This window comes from Coloeus monedula (assembly GCF_965178545.1).
Source record: "Coloeus monedula genome assembly, chromosome: Z".
NCBI classification, from domain to species: domain Eukaryota; kingdom Metazoa; phylum Chordata; class Aves; order Passeriformes; family Corvidae; genus Coloeus; species Coloeus monedula.
The window spans coordinates 30,367,366-30,373,365 of NC_138822.1; the positions used below are offsets into that span (position 1 = coordinate 30,367,366).

Consider the following 6,000-nt stretch of genomic DNA (forward strand, 5'->3'; position numbering starts at 1 on the left):
TGCAGAGGTGCTCCTCTCACATGCGCTCACTGCTCTCCTTGGACTGCGGCCTCTGTTGTGCAGGTTTTTCTCCCCCATTCCCTGCTGTCCCAGAGGCACTACCACCATCACAGATGGGCTCAGCCTTGGCCAGAGGCAGGTCCGTCCTGGCTGGCACTGTCTCTGTCACACACGGGGAAGGCTTCTGGCATCTTCTCACAGAAAGCCGCCCCACAGCTCCCAAAGCCTTGTCACACGAACCTAATACACTACAGCTGACTAAATCACAAAGCAATCAGCTGATCCTTTGGTTTTTCAGGAAGTCAAAATACTGAAGTGTAACTATTCTACACCTGGGGCAGAGTCAGCTGCCCCAGTAAAAACAGCAATTGTCACTACTTTCGCTGGTGCTGCCATCCCAAAGGAACCAAAAAGCTCCTTTGTACTGTCCTCCACAGCTCTTTATAGAAGACCATTAAGAAAACTTAAAAAATTAAGACTTCTTTCTTACTATAAGCACCCCTAAACACCTCCACTCCAGATCTTTTCTGTGCACAGCTGGAAATATTGTCATCTCTCCCTTTTAGTGTTTCTCCGGAGCAAATGCATTGATTCTTCTCAAGATGGATTTTCTTCCATTTTCATCTGACTTTGCTCTTCTTCTGCCAGCACAGTATCCAGTATTCCAGACATTAATCATTCAGCTTATTTGTGATACATCTTCACTAGCTCTTCTAATCCCTTAATAGCCTCGTGAGCTTTCCCATGCACATTCCAATTCTTGTCTTGGCTTTGTTGTTCAAGCACTTTCATTTTCCTCCGCCGTGTGTTATCTTCGTTCATTCAAGCAACACAACCTTTTGCCACCTTCTGGTCACTCATATCCCAGCCGTCGCCCCTTCCCTGAAATGTCACTGGCTACACAGTGCAAAGATGTAAAAACCCATTCACACTCTGCTCCACAGACAAATTCATCAAGTGACTGAAAGCTCTACTTTGACATCACTTCATGTTTTGAAAGCTGAAGCACAGTAAACTTAACCCAAACTGGACTGGTAAATAATGCTCAGCTTCATTAGTCACTTTCCAATTTTGTTGTTCTCCCTTTTATGACCCATACCAACTCACACTATATATGTTTGTTACAGCATGCTGGTCTTCCTACCTACCTTCAAAGCTTGCAGAACTTTGGGATCCACACATGTCAAAAGTAGAGAGGGGAAAAAAAATGAAGAGAGGAAAGTGTAGACTTGATCTGAAAATCAGACAAGGATTTACATGCACACACTCCCTAGAAGAAACCAATAGAAAGCACTTGAAATTCAGTTCAATATGACAAGCTACTACATGAAACGGCAAAATACAGGAAGAAAGCCGTCCTTTTCACTCCTAAGTCTTCCTTCCCTGCAATAACATACCCCACCTATGATTTATGGGGCTGCATCCCAAATATACTGCAGTTTAAAGGTACACAAGATTCACGATACCAGCACGAGATCAACTGACACTTAGAAGCACCATTAGTACCTGCTTTCCAACCGGAGCTGGTAACCAATTGTCTGGCCAATCTTCTCTCTCCTTTCTGCTGCCACCCTTTCAGCCACAGCAACAGCTGCTAAACGTCTCGGCTGAGTGCAAAGCACACGACAGGGAGCTCCATTCTTGTAGCAGTCATCAAGGATAAACTGAGGGATCTGGAAAGAAGTGGTTCAAATTTACTTTTTGAGAAAGTCACAGCTTTCTCAGCCCAGGGAAACAATTTAACTGCATCTCAGTACTACACGTTGCAACAGACTTTTCAATAGGATTATCACTGCAAATACACCTGAATGGGCATAAAATAAAATTCAAAGTATAACCTGTTTAGGGTTTTTTTTTAAAAAAAGTTGAAGTGTCTCTCTCCTGCTTCAGAGAGATCTATAGGAAAAAAAGCCCTGCAGATAATCTCTCATTTTAACACAAAAAATATATTACTCTGGGTACTAAGAACAGAACTAGCCTTAGAAGAAAAAGGGTTATACAAACATCACAGCTACTTTCCCCACAATATTTTGTAATATTTTAATGAAAAAATTATATCTATCAGAAAACTGTGAGGAACCATTTATGCTTTTAGTACCTATCTGCTGGCTTAGTATTTCAAAAGCTAGAAAGTGAACTGGAACACAAGATTTTCAATCACACAGGAAAACAAAAGCCTTAAAATAGCATAGAAATATCCCTTACCACAAATATTACAAAATTGGCATTAGTTTAGTATAAATACTGTTATCTTTTTCATTTCATTGAGGAAACATACTTGAGTAGTTTTTCCCAATCCCATCTCTCCTATAATCAAAACAATTTTATTGTCCTTTATTGTTTGGACAATTTCTTCCTGTTTTTCAAGAACTGGTAGTGATTGCCTGAAGGAATCGAACTCTGATTCCCCTCTTTTCACTGGGACCTGGGGGATACCGTCATTAAGTGGACCGTTTGTCTTGTTCAATTCTTTGTTTTCTGTGAAGAGAAATTAAGAATTTACTTATACAGACACAGAGGAAGGTCACTAAAACACTGCTCAAAAATTATACTTAACAATTAACCTGCCTGCCTTTTTCTGCACCCCTGTGGGTAAAGTGACAAACCCGGCACACATTTAGAAGTCAGACTCATAGCAACACGTCCTGTTACGGTGCTTGAAATAGGCATTTTTCAGAACAGTTATTACTTTCATAGGTATTTCAAACACAACCAGACTCTCCCAGAGCATTGCTCCATGCCAAAAAAGCCCACAAAGAGCAAAAGGAGAAAGAGAAACTAAACCGGAGAAAACCAGCCTGGTGTATTTTGGTGGCCTTCGTATCTGCATGCACGTTTCACATCTGCAGTTTCCCTAGAAATACACGCTCACAGAGTTCAACCTTTAAGCTATTCCATGCATTTGCCCCAAATCGTTCTAATCCAAGCGCGCCGTATCGGGGGTCCTGCAGCAGCGTGGTGTGTTAGAAAGCAGTGCATAAGTAGCCAAAAAACAAAAAACGTGCACATCTTCTGAGGGAGCTGCTTCAAACCCAGCACTGCAAATGCTACTCTGTAATTCCTTGATCATTATTTTCCAGAAGAATGAAAAGCTTGCTGCAAACTCAATTATACATATTTAACGTCATTAACAGATTCACATGCTAAATTACAAGCTCTGTTGTACCAAGACAAACACAGACTAAAAGATTAGGAGAACTAAAAATACATGCTTGAAAAGCAGAGAAAGAGAAAGGTTAGACTCTTCATTAGCTTACCCCTTACATTTCTAAGAAGTTGTGTTTCAGTACTTTTATTATAGCTGCCCTCTGTTCATTAAACAATCCTATTAAACAACTGAAACAACTGAAAAAAGCAGCAAAGGAAGCACTTTAAGAACAGACACCACATATCAGAAATATTTAATTAAACAAGGCATATTGGTACAAGTGTTTTCTCTTCACTACAGCCACCTCTGCACACAGAAACACAGTATAGCTCTTCCACTCACAGCTGTTAAAGCAGTAATCTAGATAAAAGCGTTGCTTTCAGAAAACCCCCAACATTTTATCAGATGTTTGTCTTCAGTGAACTCCTTCATATCCTAGAAATCAAGAAGTCTGGACAGTAGTGTCTTAAGGATCACATCTATTTTGTAGAGATCAAGAAACAAAAACTAAACTTCTTGCTTTGTCAAGCACGTGAATTTCTGTAAGCAGCACAGCCAACCTCATTCTTTCATAAGGGTGTTCTCACACGGCATCACGGTAAGACCTGACTCTTCAATCCCACCTCATGGAACTTGTATGAAGCCACATTTCACAAATGTGCTTCCGAAAAGATTTGGCTGGAACTGGCTCAAAGATCCTAAATTAACTCAGCACAAGGTAGACATCGCAATGTGTGTGATACGACTGCCCAAGTTCCTCACAACACCAGTTATAAAAGACCTTGAAAGTAAAGAAAATCCATGTGTTTGTTTAAAGGTGTATGGTAGGGCAGGCAAGGGGACAGAACAGAAAGGGGTTTGTTTTGTACTCGGGTCGTACGTTGTTTTTCCGAGTGGTGTTGACGGACAAGTCCAAATCCGAAGACACGCTGAACATACCAGATTCAATAGCACGGGCACTTCCTCGCTCTGTCCTTGGCAAGAGTTCCGTGCGTTCCTTGTTTGTGACGGGAAAGCTCTGAATGAGGCTCCGAACGGCGTGTTTCGTACGGAGAGCCAAGTCGCAAGCCATGACTGCGTGTGTCAGTTCTGAGACATCCTTCTTCCTTACAGTCAGGTATCGATTTGCTCCTTTTCTGTCGGGGGGAAAAGAAAACATATCGTAGGAATAAGTGACCTACTCTAGGTTAAACTTTTATCTGTCAAGGTATGAGGTTCTATGCAAAACCTTTTAAAAAAGCAGAGATCATGGTGAGAAGCCTCTTTTATGGACACGTGAAACCCATGAAGTATAAAAGCAAGCCATCTCAAAAAGCATGCCACAAGTTCTTCCAAACAAACAAAGATACTTATTTCTATGCCTACTTTTACACTTTTTTCTCTAATACTATTCCTTGCAGCAGAGTTGGCTATGTTGGAAACATCAATCACGCTATCATCAGTCATGAAATTCCATTCATCTGCACCCAAAAAATGAAAATTGTACCCCAACTTACCCTTTGCTTTTAGACACCAGTCCAAGAGACTGACAGAGCCGGTGAACAAACGCGCTTTCAGTACTAGTGAAACTAGAAGGAAATTCCATCTCTAGAATGATAAATAATAGTAAAAAACCAGTAACAATGCAACAGGCATTCTTGACATGTTATCTTGGTGTTACAGAATCAAAGAATTGTTAGGATTGGAAGGGACCTCCGGAGATCACCCAGAGCAACCCCCTGCCAAGGCAGAGTCACCTGGAGCAGGTGACACAGGAGCACGCCCAGGTGGGTTTGGGATGTCTCCAGAGGGGGAGACTCCACGTCCTCCCTGGGCAGCTGTTCCAGTTCTCTGCCACCCTCACGGCTAAAAGGTCTTTCTCATGCTGAGGTGCAACTTCCTGGGTTTTAGTTTATGGCCACTGCTCCTTGTTCTGTCACCAGAAAGTCTGGCACCACACTCCTGGGACTCATCTTGGAGATATCTATACGCATTCGTATCAATACATATATTTATACGTATTTATACTCAGTCTTCTCTAGGCTAAACAGGTCCAGGTCCCACAACTCTCCTCACAGAAGAGATGCTCCAGACCTCTCATCATCTCATATCTCATCTCATCTCATCTCATCTCATCTCATCTCATCTCATCTCATCTCATCATCTCATCTCATCTCATCTCATCTCATCTCATCTCATCTCATCTCATCTCATCTCATCTCATCTCATCTCGTCTGTGGCCTTTGCTGGACCCTGACCGTGCTCCCTGTCTCTGTGCTGAGGAGCCCAGAGCTGGACACAGCACCCCAGCTGTGCCTCACTAGGGCAGGGCAGGGGGGCAGGATCCCCTCCCTGACCCGCTGCCAGCGCCCTCCCGACACCCGCAGGGTCGCCCCGGGCCGGGCCGCGCACCCGCCTCGTCCCCGCTCCGGAACCGCTCCAGGGCGAGCTGCACCGCCATCTCCACCTCCTCGTCCACGCCGAGCTCCCTGAGGGCCTCGGCCCGGGCGCCCCCCGCGGCCCCGCCGGGCTGCCGCCGCGCGACCCGCCTGTGTCGCGACATGGCCCCGACAGCGCCGCCACACGGCCCCGACAGCGCCGCGACACCGGCACGGATCGGCGGGCGCTGCTCCCGGGCCCGGGGGGCGACGCTGGCGGCAGGGCGGGGCCGGGCGTGCGTGGGGTATCCACAGCCGGAATCGGCCCCGAACGGAAGGAAATCGGGTCTTTCCCCCCCCGTTGGGTGTTGAAGCCCGCCCATGTGCCGAGGCCTGTGCATGGCGGTGACCAAAAAGTGGCACTGGTACCCTGTCTGGTCATAAATTACGTGATCTAATTGAATGGCATTGAACGTAGCTGTGGCGAGGGTCATC

The 6,000-nt window shown here is 44.9% G+C and overlaps 1 pseudogene across 1 annotated transcript in view; it reads right to left on the minus strand.

Annotated features, from left to right (window-relative positions):
* LOC309585295 (3'-5' RNA helicase YTHDC2-like) overlaps nucleotides 1-5,600 on the minus strand; it is a 28,601-nt pseudogene extending 23,001 nt beyond the window's left edge. The window contains exons 1-5 of the transcript in view: nucleotides 5,540-5,600; nucleotides 4,645-4,735; nucleotides 4,088-4,284; nucleotides 2,279-2,478; nucleotides 1,507-1,673 (exon numbers count right to left, since the gene is read on the minus strand). The product of the transcript in view is annotated as a 3'-5' RNA helicase YTHDC2-like (transcript). The remainder of the gene's footprint in view (nucleotides 1-1,506; nucleotides 1,674-2,278; nucleotides 2,479-4,087; nucleotides 4,285-4,644; nucleotides 4,736-5,539) is intronic.
* Nucleotides 5,601-6,000: the final 400 nt, after the last annotated feature.